A 17,171-nucleotide genomic window follows, 5' to 3' on the forward strand; every position below is an offset into this window, starting at 1 on the left:
ATCTTGACAAGACCATGAGAGCTCCTCATTTGCATGAGCCATGTTTCATGATTGATCATTATAGCCGAAAAGATGAGAGGAAGAAATCGGAACTCCAATGGAAGAAGAAAGTTGAAGATGCTCCATTCAAAGAGTAAGTGAATTGTGACAAGGAGAGCTTGCAAAGCTCATCAAAATCAACCAAGGAAGAAGAGGATGGCCTCATTGGCCAAGAGAAGAAATTGGGAGAGTTGTCTCCATCTAAGCAAGAGATTTTCAATGATCAACTTAATGAAGTTTGTGGTCTTTGGGACGACGAATTTGAAGGGATTTTTAATCCCTACATTGGACATGCTATCGATCATGACCAACAACAAGGGCCACGGTCTATTGAGGACCTCTACCATGATAATGAACAAGCTTTTGATTACTTCTTCAAGGTGTTGAGCAACATCAACAACACCTTGAACATGCCCCCTTGACATCTCATCAAGAATGAGAGTTTGGTGGAGTCCTCCCTAAACCACCACTTGTAAATATTTCTAACTCCCTAACTTACATTTCAATTCTTGTATTGCATTTTCGTCATCTTTGGATTTTTATTTACTTTGATCAAAATAATTGTCATGTAAGAGAGAAGTGAGGGAGGGACTAACAATTTCAATTGATGTGTAGTGCTTTACCTTAGTGTGGGGATGGCAATTGCCTAGGCTATCCATGACTTAGTAGTGCCCCCACAATGAAGAACACAAGACTTGAAGAGAGAATGGAAGAATGATAAAGGGAATGCGCTGTGCACGGGTGGAACTGAATCCGTGTACATAGGGGAAGAATCCGAGCGGATTCCCAAGAATCCGCCCGTCTTATGAAATCCGAGCGTCCTGCAGAAAAGACGTCCGTCCTGAACTGAGCTGAATTTTGAAATTTTCTTGACTGTTAAAGAATCCGAGCGGATTTATGAAAATCCGCCCGTCTTGAAGAATCCGTCCGTCCAGGAGAAAAGACGTCCGTCTTTGCAACTGAGGAAAACAAGCAAATTTCTCTGGACAGAAATCCGTCCGTCTTTGAAGAAATCCGCCCGTCCCTTAACAGAAGAATCCGAGCGGATTCTACAGAATCCGCCCGTCTTTAGGCGAGTTTTTGCAAAGATAGAAGAAGTAGAATCCGCACGGATTGAGCCTAATCCGCACGGATTGGCCCTGCAGATTCGAAATTTTCGGCCTCTTTAAAACCCCTCCCACCTTCATTCATTCATTCATTCATTCATAAACACTACCCACAACATCAAAACCCTCATCCTCTCCATCATAAAAACAAAAACCCTCAACAACATTCAACAAAAACAAATCAAACCACCCTTCCAACAACAAATTAATCACTCCTTCTTCAACAAAAATCAAAACCAAGAACAAAATCTTCAACCTTTGAGTCGATTTTTGTTTTCATAAAGGCAAAGCCTTTCACCTTCAAATCGATTTGGGCATACTACAAATTGAAGATTTTTCATTCTTTTCTTGGATAATTCTTCAATGGCAAGGACTAAGGGTGCAACAAAGGCAATAAAGGCACCAAAGGCTAAGGCACTCTCACAAAGGCAAAAGGCTCTTCAAACAAAGAAAGCTTTGGCTATGGTGGTAGCAACACCAAACTTGGAAGTGCAACAACAACAACAACCTTCTATGGGAGCAACAACACCTTCTACTCCGGTAATTAATCAACTTTTGCATTATCCGGAGGTAACTTTTATTTCCGATACCCATAGAAATACCTTTGTCAAGTTTGCTATGAAGTCATTACAATCCACCAAATTCATTTGTGAGGATACCTTGGAAAAATTGGGTGTTCTGGAACAAACAAAAGCCTTTTTCAAAGCCATGGGGTTGAAGAAATTGTTTGAAACAAAGGAATTGACATACCCCTCCCTTGTCTTGGAATTTTTAAGTTCTTTGAAAGTCACCAAAGTTGAGAATAGGGAAAATCTCGAGTTTCGTCTAGCTAATGTTAGTAGACGCATTACCTTTAAGGAATTAGGTGAAATTTTGGGTCTTAGTGATGAATCGAGTTATCTTAAGCATTATGGAAAGTATGACCCCGAGCCTCTTTGGGAGGCAATCTCCGGGAAGAAATTTGAGGATTTTCATGCATGTCGTGCTCTTTTAGTCCATCATCCGGGCATAAGAGTATGGCACAAGGTTGTGGGAAATACCATAATTGCTAGGAAAGACACCAATCATTTCACTAGACTTGATTTTATTCTCCTTGAATCGGCTTTGAATATCGGAAGAATTCATACCAAGCCTTACAATTCTTTGAGGCTCTTGGTAGATAGATGGCTCAACATCGATAGTGGGAAGAAGGGCACGACCGTTATTGTCAATGGCGGCCTAGTCACGGTCCTAGCTAAGCACTTTGATCCTAACTTCAATAAGGATAACAAGTACAAAGCAAAGGAAGGTGGCCATCTTATTGATATGCATATTATGATTCACAAGTTCAAGTGGGTTGCTCAAAACCCCCTTGACACTAAGTATGGATGGCTAACTAGTGAAGCTAGATCGTTCACCTTGCCCTTGAAGATTTGTCGTCTAAGCATCCACCGAACCAATTATCTACTTCCCCTTTCCGAAGAAGCCGAGTATATCATTCAACAACAAAAGGGTGATCTTGAAGCTCCCTCCTCTTCCATTGTCATATCACCTTACCCCTTTGTGTATGAAGAGTTCAAGCAGGAAGGAATTGAAATTGGGAAAGACTATGTGACTCTTCTCATGCAAGCAATGCACAAGCAAGCCTATGAAGATCGGAAAAATGCTTATTTGGCTCAATATCCACCCCTCCTACATTTAGCTAGGCAAGGACTCCTTGATCCATCTTGTCCTTTGCCTAGTTGGGCGGATAGAGAAGTCTTATTTTCGGGTGCATCTAGGGTCGTTGTGGGAGACAATGAGGTTGTTGGAAATGATGAAGAAGTTGATGATAATATTGAGGAAGATGCAAGTGAAGATGGAGAAACAAATGGTGAAGATGATGATGAGAAAGATGAGGAAGAAAGTGAAGAAGCAAATGACAAGGAAAGTGGCAATGTGACCACTTCTCATGAGGGAAGTGATGATGATGATAGCATGATGGAAGACTAGCAAGCCTTGGAGACTCCTACTCTCCCATGGTTTGTCTATATCTCTTTCTATTTTATTTCATTTTGATCATTGTTGGTTTAGTCCTAGCAACATCAAAGGACTCACACCTCGGTACCATTGAGGTGTTCTTATTTTATTGTTCCCATTTGTAAAATCCAAAATGACAAATTAGTTTCATGCATAGCATAGTGTGTGCATGAACTATACCCATCCTTGGACATTAGCAATAGTGTCTCACTCGGTTTGGGGAAGTTAATGCATACGCAACGGGAGGTAATCTAAATTATCCTCTCCGTTATAACAAAAACCATGCATCATGTAGTGTAGCTTAGTATAGAATTGCATTTAGTATAGAAATCATGCTTCATCTTTGCATAATTTCCATCATTTTGGCCATTGAGGACAATGCCCATATTAGTGTGGGGATGGGGATTCTAACATTTAACTCTTATTCAAAAAAACCCATAAAAATTGAAAAATTTCAAAAATCATAAAAATCATAAAAATTGAAAACCCAAAAACAAGTTCATTTCCTTTGTATATATTCTCTTGTATATATTGTGTTTGTTTTATCCTTGTTCACATTGATTAACTACGCCACATCCGAGACATGAGGATATTGAAGACCGCATGGTATGATCTTTCCAATCTCCTTTTTCCTCTTTATGTTAATGACTATGTGGCTTTATTTTGATTGATGCGGTATAACAATGTGAATTTAGGACTTGCATTTAGATTGTTTGTCATATTAGTTGGTAGAATCATATGCATTAGGATGTTTATATGCTAGTTGCATCATGGCATGTAGTTGCATGTTAGAAAAATTTTGCGAAACCGTCTACTTGGGAAGCTTGACAAGTGTATATAGGCCCTAGTAGATGCCTTTTGTTCTTAAGACTTTGCTTGTTAGAATGCTTGTAAAACACCCTAGGATGTGTCATGCTAGTATCCTTTGACCCATGGTTTAAGGCCGAGTCAAGAGTACCTTGTGGTGTGATAACTCCTTGGCTACCGTTTATTCCAAAGTGACCCTTGAAACCATGCACCCATACATCCATCATCCATGTTCTACCATAAATTTTGTCAACAAAAGGGAATGGGTACAAAAAGAAATCAATTTGAGTTCAATGAAATGAAAAGTGAAAGAAAGTTTGCAAAAATGCATCAAATGAAAAGAGGAGCAAAAATAGAACTCCTAAGCTTCAAATACAAGGCACCCTCGTTACTAATTGGGGTGACTTTGAAAATGTTCAAAAAGAAATGCAAAAAAGTTGTCAAGTATTAAAATGCCAAAAATCAAAAAGAAATGGCAAAGAAAGTGTTCTCAAATGTCAAATGCCACAAGAAATTGGGGGGAAAAACAAAAACAAAAGCAAACTCCCAAAACGAAACTCAAATATCTATTGATCCCTTTATCCATCATATCCATTTTTGTGCATGGTAGAGAGGGGACGACCCTTCTTCTTGTCAAGGCAAGAGGGGGAATTCCGCGATCCTCCAGTGTTTCTAACACCATAGGGAGTCTACTCTTGACAAAAGCATTTAACGATTGAGGACAAAGGTACCCTAGCTTGACACAACTTGGAGGTGATTTATTGGTATCCTTCTAGGCTTAGTAGTTTGAACAAATTGCATCTATGAAGGATTGTATACCCTTGAATTGTTTCCCTTGTAGATAATTTCCGCCACTTGATGAGGGAGTGGCTATTCTTTTTGTAGATGCATCCATTATGTGTTTTTGTGTGCTTAATGTTTGGATGTGTCGCCATTTTGGCAAGACCCACCTTGCCTTGCAAGAAGGCATCCTACCTCATGGTTGTCTTGTTGTGAGTTGAAGGGGCGGAGTGAGACCCGCTAATTGTCTCATATCGGCTATATTATTAGGATAGGTTAGTATTGGTCCTAGTCTTTGTCACCTCTTTGCTCGGGACGAGCAAAGGTTCGGTTTGGGGATATTTGATGTGACCATAATTGGCGCATATTTAGCCCCCGAATTAGCCTTGTTTCCATGCTTTTTAGTGCTCATTTGGGTCATTTCTTATCTTTAGTTCTTTGTTTTGCATATTCTTTGAGATTTTGATCCCTTGGTAGGAAAGGAGTAAGAATCTTACATTTTCATGGCAAAACGAGACTAAATTGATCGAATTCAATGACCAAGCATCAAGGAGAGACAAGATTAGAAGGCCTTTGTACATATCATAGGAGAAGAGAAATGTTGAGGAAAGATCCTTGAGTCCCCAAGGAAATACCCAAGGAATTTATGAAGAAAAGGGAAGAAAAGAAGAAGTTACTATGCTGACTGACAATCCGAGCGGATTGTCAACAATCCGTCCGTCCTGCACAATCCGAGCGTCCCACGCCTGAATCCGCTCGGACTCCCCCTCAACAATCCGCCCGGATTCCCCAGAATCCGCTCGGATTCCACCGCCCAAATCCGTCCGTCCCGACCTTATTCCGCCCGGATTTCTTCACAGCACGGATTGTCTTCTTTAAGCTACGAAAAGAGAAGCCCTTCTCTCAGAAAATACCGGGTCCTCCTTGCTCAACTTAAAAAGTGTAATTACTAGTTTAGCCCTTAGTTAACCCTAATGCATCGTCCCTAATTTTCACTATAAATACCCCTTTAGGCTAATTAGAGGAGCATGTTCTTCTTATCAATAATTAGTGTAGTTAATATCAATCAAATATCTCTTCAATATTGTAATCAAGTATTAATCAAGTTTTAATCCAAGTTTTAGTTCTTTAATCTCTCTTTTGTTCATCCTTTATTTTGGGTAATTGAAGATTATTTGGGTTATTATTGGGAGATTGACAACCTCTCAATCTAGCATTCAAGTACTTCTATTATTCTTGCTTTATTATTGGAATCATTAGTAGGTATAATCTCTTAATCCCTTTTTAATTATTGTTAATTACTTTCATTTATTCATCATGTTTCATATTGTTGGTATGATTGACAACCTTGCTAGCATGATCAACATGATAATGAGTGAGTAGTCTCTTAGCTAGGGTTAATGGGTGATTAGGGGAAACCAACATGGGGAATGATTCATGCTTAAATTAATATGCTTTCATGTTTTATTTGCTTGCTTGTTTTGATCTCAACTCATGCACATGTTATATTTGATGAAATGCTAAGCCTATGAATCCTTGCATTTACTATCATCTTCTATCTTTTCAATGAGACTTGTAAGACATAACCCAACTCGAGTCTCATTAGACCATGCATGTTGTTGAGTAGGGAAGATTAAGTCGACTTGTAGGTGTTGTACAATCTAATCGATTCGGCTCCGGGACCCAAACTTTCCTAGGATTGTAAGATATAACTCAACTCAATCCATCACATCAATAATTGCTTGCTTATAATTTGAGAACATGTTTGTATGATCATATCCCATGATTCCCCTATGATACCATGACACCCTAGTGCCTTTAACCAATTGTTTACACCCCTTTTTATTCATCTTGCTTGTTTATTTTCATTGTTATTCTAGTTTAGTAACCTTCTACATCAACCCAATTTGTGACACCCCTTAGACACCACTAGTTACAATAGAAATCTCATTTCAACTCCCGTCCCTTGGGATCCGACCTCTACTTGCCTCTTTACTAATTGTAGAGTTGCTTGTTAAGCTATAAATTGTGTTTTGATTCGACCGTGACCAACGACCACATCTTAATTTGTGAACACTTAGCGGAGTCGCATCAAAAGGCGCAAATTTGCAGCTGAAAGAAATATCATAATAAACGAGGAAGTAGATAAACTCTTGGATATGGGGATGATCAGGGAAGTAATGTACCCTAAGTGGATGGCTAACGTAGTTGTCGTGTAGAAAAAGAATGGGAAGTGGAGAGTCTGTGTAGACTACACTGACCTGAACAAAGCTTGTCCTAAAGATCCATTCTCCCTGCCTCATATTGATTCCATGGTAGACGCTACAGCAGGCCACGATATGCTGACATTCATGGATGCTTCCAGTGGATTCAATCAAATAAAGATGCACCCTGCTGACCAGGAGAGTACTGCATTCATTACTGCATCGAGGCATATACTGTTACACTGCCATGCCTTTCGGCCTGAATAATGCAGGGGCAAGGTACCAGCGCCTGGTCAACATGATGTTTAAAGACCAGATAGGTGACATCATGGAAGTATACATAGACGACATGGTGGTGAAATCCAAGAATGTAGAAGATCATGTGAAGCATCTAGAAATAGCATTTGAGATATTAGAAAAATACATCATGAAGTTGAACCCTTCAAAATGCCACTTTGGAGTCTCTGCAGGCAAATTCCTTGGATATATGGTCACAAAGAGAGGCATAGAAGTTAGCCCTAAAAAAATTAAGGCTATCCTGGAAGTATAGTCACCCAATTCTCTCAAGGATATCCAAAAATTGACAGGCCGGGTAGCTGCCCTGAACTGTTTCATATCAAGATCCTCTGAGTGATGCAAAACATTCTATAACCTCCTCAGAAAAAATAAACAGTTCCAGTGGACGGATGAACATGAGACAGCTTTTCAGGATCTAAAATCCTATTTATCATCTCCACCCTCACTGGCTAAGCCAAAAAAGGGAGAGCCTTTGTCAGTATACCTATCTGTCACTAACACAAGATCAGTAGATCTGGTGAAAGAACAGATCACAAAGAACATCCAAAGTGTACTATGTAAGTAAAAGCCTGCTAGATGCTGAGTTGAGGTATGAACTACTTGAAAAATATGTCTTAGCTTTAATTATGTCATGTACTAAATTGCGACCCTATTTTGAAAGTCACCCCGTTATAGTCAGGACCAATCTGTCCATAAAATCTGTCCTGCGTAAACCTGAACTTTCAGGCATGATGGCCAAATGGTCAGTACAGATTAGCACATACGACATCTTCTTTGAACCCAGGGCAGCGATCAAATCATAGGCCCTAGCAGACTTTGTGGCTTACTTCAGCCCTAACCTGGAACCAGACCTGATAAAAGAGGTCAACCAACTAGAAAATAAAACCCTAGACCAAGAATGGACCCTATTCATAGATGGGGCATCCAACGCCAGGGGGACAGGGTTAGGACTAGTACTGAAATCACCCCAGGGAGATATGATAGCACAGGCTGTAAGCTGTGAGTTCAACGCCACGAACAACGAAGCAGAATATGAAGCCCTGATAGCAGGCTTAAAGGTTTGTATAGACCTCGGTGTTCAAAACCTAAAGGTAAAAACTGATTCACTCTTAATTGCTAATCAAATAAAGGGAATTTATACGGCTAAGGATGCAAAAATGATTTCGTATAAAGAATATGCAAAAACCCATACCGCTAAATTTGCTTTATTTGACATAGATCAAATATCAAGAGACCTGAATACCCAGGCTGACGCTCTACCCAACCTAGGTTCGAATTTTACCCGCCACTGTTTTCGACAAAATACCAATTGTGCACTTATTAGAGGCAGCCATCAGCAAACCTGAACAAGTTAGTCCTGTCAATCAGGACAATAACTCTTGGACTAAACCCTATTATGACTGGTTTCTTCGAGGAATACTGCCTCAGGGCATACATGAGGCAAGGGCTTTTAAAATTAGAGCTTCAACTTATGCTATCATCAATAACACTCTGTTCAAGAGTGTAGATACCCGTATCCGTCGATATTGAAATTTATAGAAAACCCGACAAACACCCGATGATGATAGGACGACATGTATTATGTAGTTGGCATTGTCATTATTTGGAGCTCGTTTTACGGCGTAGAATGGGCGTAGTCGATGAAGTATTTTATTAATTTAAATGGTATTTAAATTAATGTTTTTTTAAAGTGAATTCATTTTATTGTTTTAATTTGAATTTATTTTCTTAAATTTATTTTATTGAAAATAAAATATATATTTGATTTGAAAAATCATTCTTAAGTTACTTGATTTGAAAAATCAATTTAAATCGTTTTATAAATCGTATTTGAAGAACTCGATTTTTACGACGATCTTATACACGATTTGTGAGCTCGTTTTATGCTTGAATTGGGCTTGATTTTCGACGCACTTTTGGCCCAATACCCTCTCCTCCAACCCGTGTTCAAATCCTAGTCAAACCCCACCACAAAATCCTGGCTTAGCCCACCCAAATCACGTCCCAAACAGCCCAACACCACCTTCACTGCTCTGTTTTGCAGCCCCAAATCCGACACCAAAATTGCCCCGTATTCGACTCCAATGAGACCCATATCTCACCTCCAACCTAGCCCACATATCAAGCTATAATTACAAGCCCTTTCCCATGAAACCCACGTCCAAACTCCTTCACAAACCTCACGCAACCAGCAGCCCCCTGTTTTCGTTCTCCAAATCCGCTCCAAACGGCTACCAAACCCGTGCCCATGACCACCCATCCACACCTGACTATCCTAACCATATTACCATGCCTTGCCCACCAAGAAAACACACCCTAAACCCTCGAAATAGCTGCTGGACAGCAGCTATGCGAAACAGATAAAAGCTGTTGTTCACCCTTCAAAACCCTACTTTAACTCCCTATAAATACCTCCCCTATGCCATACATTCAATCCTCTAACTTCTCCATACATACTACCATCACTAACCAACACTAATATCCACAAACAAACCCTAATTGCCTCTCAAAACTCTCGACAAAACCGAGACATCCAAACTGAGAAACAGTTTGTGTCTCTCTCGAAATACCATTCGTTTCCCCTTCAAATCTCCATTACAATTCGAGTTTCTTGTTCTTAATTAACCAAATAACATCCATCTACATCTTAGACAAATATTCACGAGCCAAATTGACCTTGAGAGTACACGAATCCCCTCGAAAAATAGAGTGTCATACACTCTGTTTTCGCGGCTTTTCTTGTCTGTCCAGTTCTGTTTGTGCTCGTTTTTCGTGCCCAATAACTCAGAACGAGCGTGGTGTGTTTTAAGATTTTTGTTCTACTCTTTTTCTAGTTTTGGAAAACATCTTTTAAATCTAATTTTCACAGAGAAAGGAGTGAGAAATTGCAGTTTGAGAGTTGCTGTCCAGGTTTACCAAAAAACGTGTTGTTGCTTTGTTCCTTCGTCGACGACGGCCTCTCGAGATAAAATCTACGATCGATTATGACCCAAGATGGTGTCAACGATACATGTAGGTTGAGGGTGCATCAAATCCTCCTCTTATCCCTTTTATTTCGTTCTTTTATGTTTGTTTTTTTATAGTTTGTTTTGTATATTGTTTATCGTTATGCATCGTTTGATATCGTTAACTATGAAACTAGTTTAGTCTGAGTACGACTTAAATTACCACCATGAACACCCGCGTTGACTTGAGTTAGGAAAGAAGTCTGCCAGATTGGTCGGTCGTATCCCCCTTCTCATTTACATATCCTCGTGTTCAAGGTAGGGCATTAATAAAACGAGTTTTTACTTTGTTCCTCGCTTTTAACCCCTCGCTTGTTTCGCTCAATTCGGCCTGCCCTAGGACCCTTTGCATGTTAGTTTTACCTCTGATTGTTAACATATGACTCAATTAGACAACATTAGATCGATTTAATAACCTAATTAGACATGTTAGGGTGCTTCGACACAAGCTTTAAAATCGGTTAACAATTCTATAACCTAATTGAATACATCTCTCTTTTCTCATGATTTCTCGCTAGTATAAGAGTGCGTGATTAGCACCTTCTTATTAACACTCGACGAGTTAATTTAACTAGCAAACTTGACCTAATTCAACCCTTTAGGCCGTGTAGAGCACTCGGTTTAGGCGAAGCCTTCTGACCTCTTTTATCATCGATTTCTAATGTATATCCAGTATCGCTTTGCATATCTATATAACCTAATGAATCTAACCCAAGGATTAGGGTATGTTAGGATGTGTAGGTCGTGTTTGGCCGTGTATTTTGTAGTCCTTTTCTCTTTCATTTTATCTTTATCTCGTTGTTTCGTATCTTGTAATTACTTTTTGTTTATCGAGTCGTGTTTTGTAATTTGTTCGTAATTAGTTTTCCTTTATCGAGTCAAATGTGTTACAAATCTATATCTCATTACTTAACATATTCATATATGTTCTAATTAATTTAGTCATAAAATTAATTACAAATCTTATGCATGCAAACTAAAATAGATAAGTGAAGAAATCGTTTTCTCACCAAATGATTTTCGGATTATAAGGGCACCAACAAGATCTCCTTCTTGTTAGTTCTTGAGCATTCCAAATAATGGATGAACAAAGATTCAAGTATAGAATCTCTCCCAAAAGCATATACCCAAAGAAAACTAATAAAAACTAAGATTATTTTGATCTAGTAATAATATTAATCATACTTAAATTTGACACAAAATGTTATTTTTGCTCTTGAAATTTCGGTTCAAGAGGGAGGATTTTTTGGAGATTTTAACTCTCTAATTTTACATAAGATGTAGAGAGTATTTTCTATTTTCTTACACTAGAAAATATTGTCAAATTGTGAATGAATAAAATTAGAGGAAAAACCCTCTATGATGCTCTTGAAAACCAGTTGGGAGGGTGGAGGAGAGCCAATGCATGGGCTCATTTTCTTCCCAAGAAAAATAGACTTGCATGGCTACAAATAGGTGTGCAATCATTTTGTTTTCCACTCAAACAATTAACATAATTTAAAACATAATACTCCCTCCTTCATTTCGGTACTTATAACATGAAATGGATGGTCCATTTTATTTTGTCATTTGTCAATTGTGACATATGTGACATGTTACTAGACATGTGAAATTGTAATGTATTTTTAACATGTTAAAAATCAACTTATTAATAAAAATACGTCATGTACAAAATCGACTTAGTAATTCATAATTACTTGTACCAAAACGGTTTACTCATTATAAATCACAACGTCTTGTATTTAAAATAAATCATTCATTCACTTTCAATTGTTTCGTAAACAATAATTTTATCTAAGTAATAAAACAATTCAATTACTTAGACCGTATCTAATATAATCGAATTACAATAAGACACGTTAATTTTACTCACAAAATCATCGGTCAATTTTTAAGCAATTTAATTAACTCGTATCGGCATACGATTAATTAAATAATCAATTAAGAGTATTTCCCTATAGGTATGACCTAAGGGGATCAACTAATCACCACCTTCGCACGACATTAATGTCAAACTCTAGTCAGCCAATCATTACCGATATGTGTGGACCAGTTGACTGTAAAATATTACATCCCACATGTTTTCTTAAAATGAGATTTAAACATGTGATCAATATGATCAACAGTTGTGATCGCATTATTGTCGGAGGACACTTATTCCAACAATCTCCCACTTGTCCTCGACAATTGTGCGTCACCAATTTTCTTGTACTATTACTATCTCCCACTCAATGCAGGTGTCTTTCAGCTCGTACTTTCAAGTGATCATATCGAGAGTGGTTTCCTCGATCTGGAGAATAACTGATTGACCGGAGTTATCTACCATAGATACCTTCCGAGCGTGGCCACGCATTTCCAGTTCATTGCTCCTCGAGTGGCCTGAGATATTTTTTTAACCCTGACAAGGGGGTGAACAATTCCTATCGCACTTATTCCCTTCGACTACCCACAGCCATCATAACCCAAAATATGCCCATTTTACCCCATTTACGAAGGTCGTAGTAACACAAATCAAAGTTAATCTGAAACTGTGCCACCCTAGGCGAACAATCTTTAGTCAAAAGAATCGACTCATTAGAATACTATAGTAGCTCTCGCCACGACCAGGCTATATAAATTTGCCAGAACTCTATAAGCGGTCATAAGGCCCGACAAGGCGTTCCTAACAGTCTGCCTATCTGATCGACTAGTCATCTCACATGACTCTATGGCACTTGAACTTGCCATCAATCGCATCACACTCTAGTCACTTCGAGACATCACCTCATACAAGTGACTATGGGCGAATACTATGTTAATCCGGGTTCACTTTAAGGGGGTTCAGTGTTGTCTCTACAACCCGTTTGGATGTAACAAAGTATAAAAGGAGTTTTTTCAGCTTAAAAACTCGAACGACAAATGTGATTATCACATGTGAATAGTCAATACCTGATTACTATTTCATATTCGATAATCTAATTTGATCTTTTATGTAGTTATTAATCTCAATCCAATTGAAATGACATGACTCATCATGTTAAGCCTAGAAAAAGGCTTTGGTTAGTAGGTTTTATCAATTTCTTGTACCTAACTCAACCTTACTACATACTTGTTTTCCTTTGTAAAGTATACATTTGCATTACAAAACTTTTTGAGTACGTGTCGAGATCCAATCAAGACATAGGCCCTCTAGCCTTAGAATAGATCCCACTGTTTTCACAGTGTGCGGGACTCATCCTTCTTGCACATCTCATGATTGCAAGTGTACTCAATTTCCGTTGTAAATATTTGTCATTGTTCTTTATTGCCTAGAACGATTCTAGAAAATCTATTTCTTAAATAACGTAGCCACAATGCTTACTTAACCATCTTGATATGTTTTGATTATGGTTTGTCAGAAACCATGCGCAATTGCAATTGTCAATTGTCATTTTTGTAACATCCTTGCACAAAATTGCATCAAAAACACTTTCCATTACATCCTTAACGCTTCTGCAAGCACTTAAGGGTAATCTTTATGGCTCACTTGGTAAATATTACTTAAATTCGATTTGAAACAATTCATCATACTCAAAGTATATGAAGTGTTATACATCATTTACTATTTAATTGATTCGGCAGCGGAAGCAAATGGAATCAATCAAATATGTTCAACTTGATTGAACTAGTCATGAATCTTATCAACATAAGACTTCTTGTTTGACGTTAATATCATGTAGATTTATCTTCATAAATCCGGATATTGTAGATGTATTATAATACTCCATCAGTCTTAAATCATTCCCAATGATCAATATGTCATCCATATATAAGACTAATTAAAATTTTCGTAACTCCCACTAATCATCATGTATAAACACAACTTCCCGACTTATCGATAAAAGTTTTATAACATGATCAAAACATTGATTCCAACTCATTGATGTCCTACTTAAGATTCTCTCTTAAGTTTCACATTATCTTAGGATTGCAAGAATCTACAAAACTCAAGATATGTATTGAATACATTCCTTCTAATGGAAGAAGTGGGTTTTGGATTCACTTGCTATATGTATATCATCATAATGAAACATAATCCCTAAGAAGATCCAAATAGACTTAAGCATTTCAACTAGTGCAAAACCCTTTGCAACCAATCAAACTTTGAAATCTCTCTTTATTAGCGCAAAACCCTTTGACACTGATCAAGCCTTTTATTTCGGATTTTCATGGCTCTAAGCCTTACATTGAGTTGTGACTTAAACATTCTCATGTAAGTCATATGTTCATTACTTTCCAGAAGTAATCAACTTGAATCAAACAATTTCTTTGTAAGTTGCAAGCTCTTTACTTTCTAAAAGTAACAGTAATTCATCATCTTCAATAAGTGATGATTTTAACCTCCTAAGTTTTGAAGAAACAACGTCTTACACAAAAAGTCTCATGTAGTCAAGAAAGACCAGTTTCTTGGGACATAACATTTCTTGTGGCTCTTTGAATAATTTCTCCCACTCTGTCTTCTAGAAATAAACTTGTATTCTAGAAAGACAGCTTTACGAGCCACAAACCCGTTGTACTCGTGATTATAGTAAGGAAAGATGAGCATTGGTTTCTTTTGAAGAACTTACAAACATGGTACCCTACCATTTCATACCTCATATGATTCATTTTAGATATAGTGGAAAAATAATTTAGACAAAATGATAAAATCTCCAAAAAGATCAAGTAACTCAAAGTAACTTGATTAAAGTCCAAACCATATCGAATGGAGTTTGAATTCTTTATCCAACCACACATTATCCCATAATGCGTGCTAAGAGAGATTAATTTGTGATACTATATCACTTTTTCGTTGGCTTATATCAATGTCTTCACGTTGATAATCCCATCACGGCTAAAGCGTGATTCTTTGAACTCTTTGATCTTCTTCAAAGATTTCTCTATTTAACTTATTAAGTGAACATCTTAGCGTTAACTTAAATCGTTGGTAAAAGATAATGATCAGCCTATTTTGGATCAATGATTTACAACCTCGATCTCCTTTTCAACCAAAAGGCACGAGACATCTTGCTTTGAATACAAGATACGCATATACCATAAGATTAACAATCTAATGGTTTCAAGAGTACTCAATAACACTTTGCGTTCATCATTCCAGAATCTAAGGTTCAATCTTGGGTTACCAATTTGAGTCTTGCATCATCCACATGATATATCATTTTAGTTTGGTTTAGAATATAATCACCTTGATAATGGGCTAGCCATACATCAAATCGTGGTGTATAGGCTCACAAAAGTGAAACCTCTTTTGTATCTTAACAAGTTTATATTCTTATTTAGAGTTTATGCACTTAATAGTCGTAATTAAGTACAGCTATAAACCCAAAACTAGATTGATTACACAATGACTCTATCTCTCAACATCATTGTTGCTAGTCGTCATATTCTAATCATCCTATGTATCAAGTACAATGATGAAAACCTCCACTGGTTTCTAATATTGACGAAGTAGTACTACCAAAACTTATGTTAATCCAATAAACATTTAAAGAAGAAGGTCTTATTAGATGTCCCACAACTAACTTGTTGATCCTTCAATAATTTGGGGTAGTTTCCTTTCTAGTGTCCAACATTTAAGACAATGAAAACTTTATCGGTCGGGATTGATAGGTTTAGTGTCGTTATTCTCAATAACTTTACTTTTAACATTACCTTGTATCAATTGCATTATAATTTTTTCTTCTTGAAGCTCGTCCTTTTCTTAACGGTTTAAGAGAATGCTCCCACTCATTTCAATGGATCTTTGCTTAGAGAAGCAAAATTGAATTTTATGAAGACTACTCTTCATTCGTTTGTTTAGTCTTAAAACTTTTATTGAAGTGGTTGCGGTTTTTTGGCCTATTACGATTTCCAACAAATCTAGTCACGAAAATGATTTAACATTTCAAAGTACTTAACTCAATTAAGCATATGAGAACCAATTTATTGTAAGTAGATATGTTAGTCAAGAATCAAAAACCTGTTTGATAATGAATAACTTTTATTTATACTCTTCACAAGAGATCCTTCCAATGGATAATTCGAGGTTTTTAGAAGAAAATTCAAATTTTGTCTTTAGTTACGATGTTTTAATGGAGTTTTGAATCGAAAATCAAAATGATATCGTATATGAATTGCGGTAAAGAAATAGAACAATATGATAACGGAATAGTGGAAAACTTAACATTTATCGTTTTATTAATACTTGTAAATAACAAGTAAAACATTTACATAGTGACCTCTACCCAACTATGATAAATGATTCCAAGATCCAAATTCATATTAACTTGGGGCACGGTGTGCCGAAATACCCTTTATTAATTTAACTCGGTGGATTAACTCTTTAATCGATTCTACTTTTAGAACTCTTGGTCGATAAAATTACATTAATATTTATCTTTAGCCCGAAACACATCCGGAAATCGTCGTGAATACTTTCGTTGAGTTCAACCCAAATTTCGAATAAATGTGTCCATGATCCAAACTCATATCAACTTAGAGCACGGTGTGCCGAAATACCCTTCATTAACATAAATTCGGTGGATAGACATTTATCACCCACTTTCCCTACGTAACAAGGTTTGTACCCTGGTATGGCCGAGTGCACTCCCTCATGAAATAGGTTTTCATGGTTTCTACTTTTTGGTAAGGCTAAGTCTCAATTGTTTATTTAGCGAGAGGTCATGTCAATTTATTATCTATCATGTTTTAAGTGAACTAAAGCGGTGAACTACGATAATTGTAATTGACACGGTCGATATACTCGATTCAAATGACAATGCATGTTTTTTAGTTATGGCGATTTAGCGATGCATGCAACATATAAAATAAAATGCAAAGCATAAATAAAATCCTAGTATGGCCTTCCTAAAATAGTAAATCTAATAAACTATTACAAATTCGGAAACCAACTCCATTGGTCCCTTGAACTTCGGTTT

This window comes from Silene latifolia, chromosome Y (genome assembly GCF_048544455.1).
Source record: "Silene latifolia isolate original U9 population chromosome Y, ASM4854445v1, whole genome shotgun sequence".
Classification (NCBI taxonomy): Eukaryota; Viridiplantae; Streptophyta; class Magnoliopsida; order Caryophyllales; family Caryophyllaceae; genus Silene; species Silene latifolia.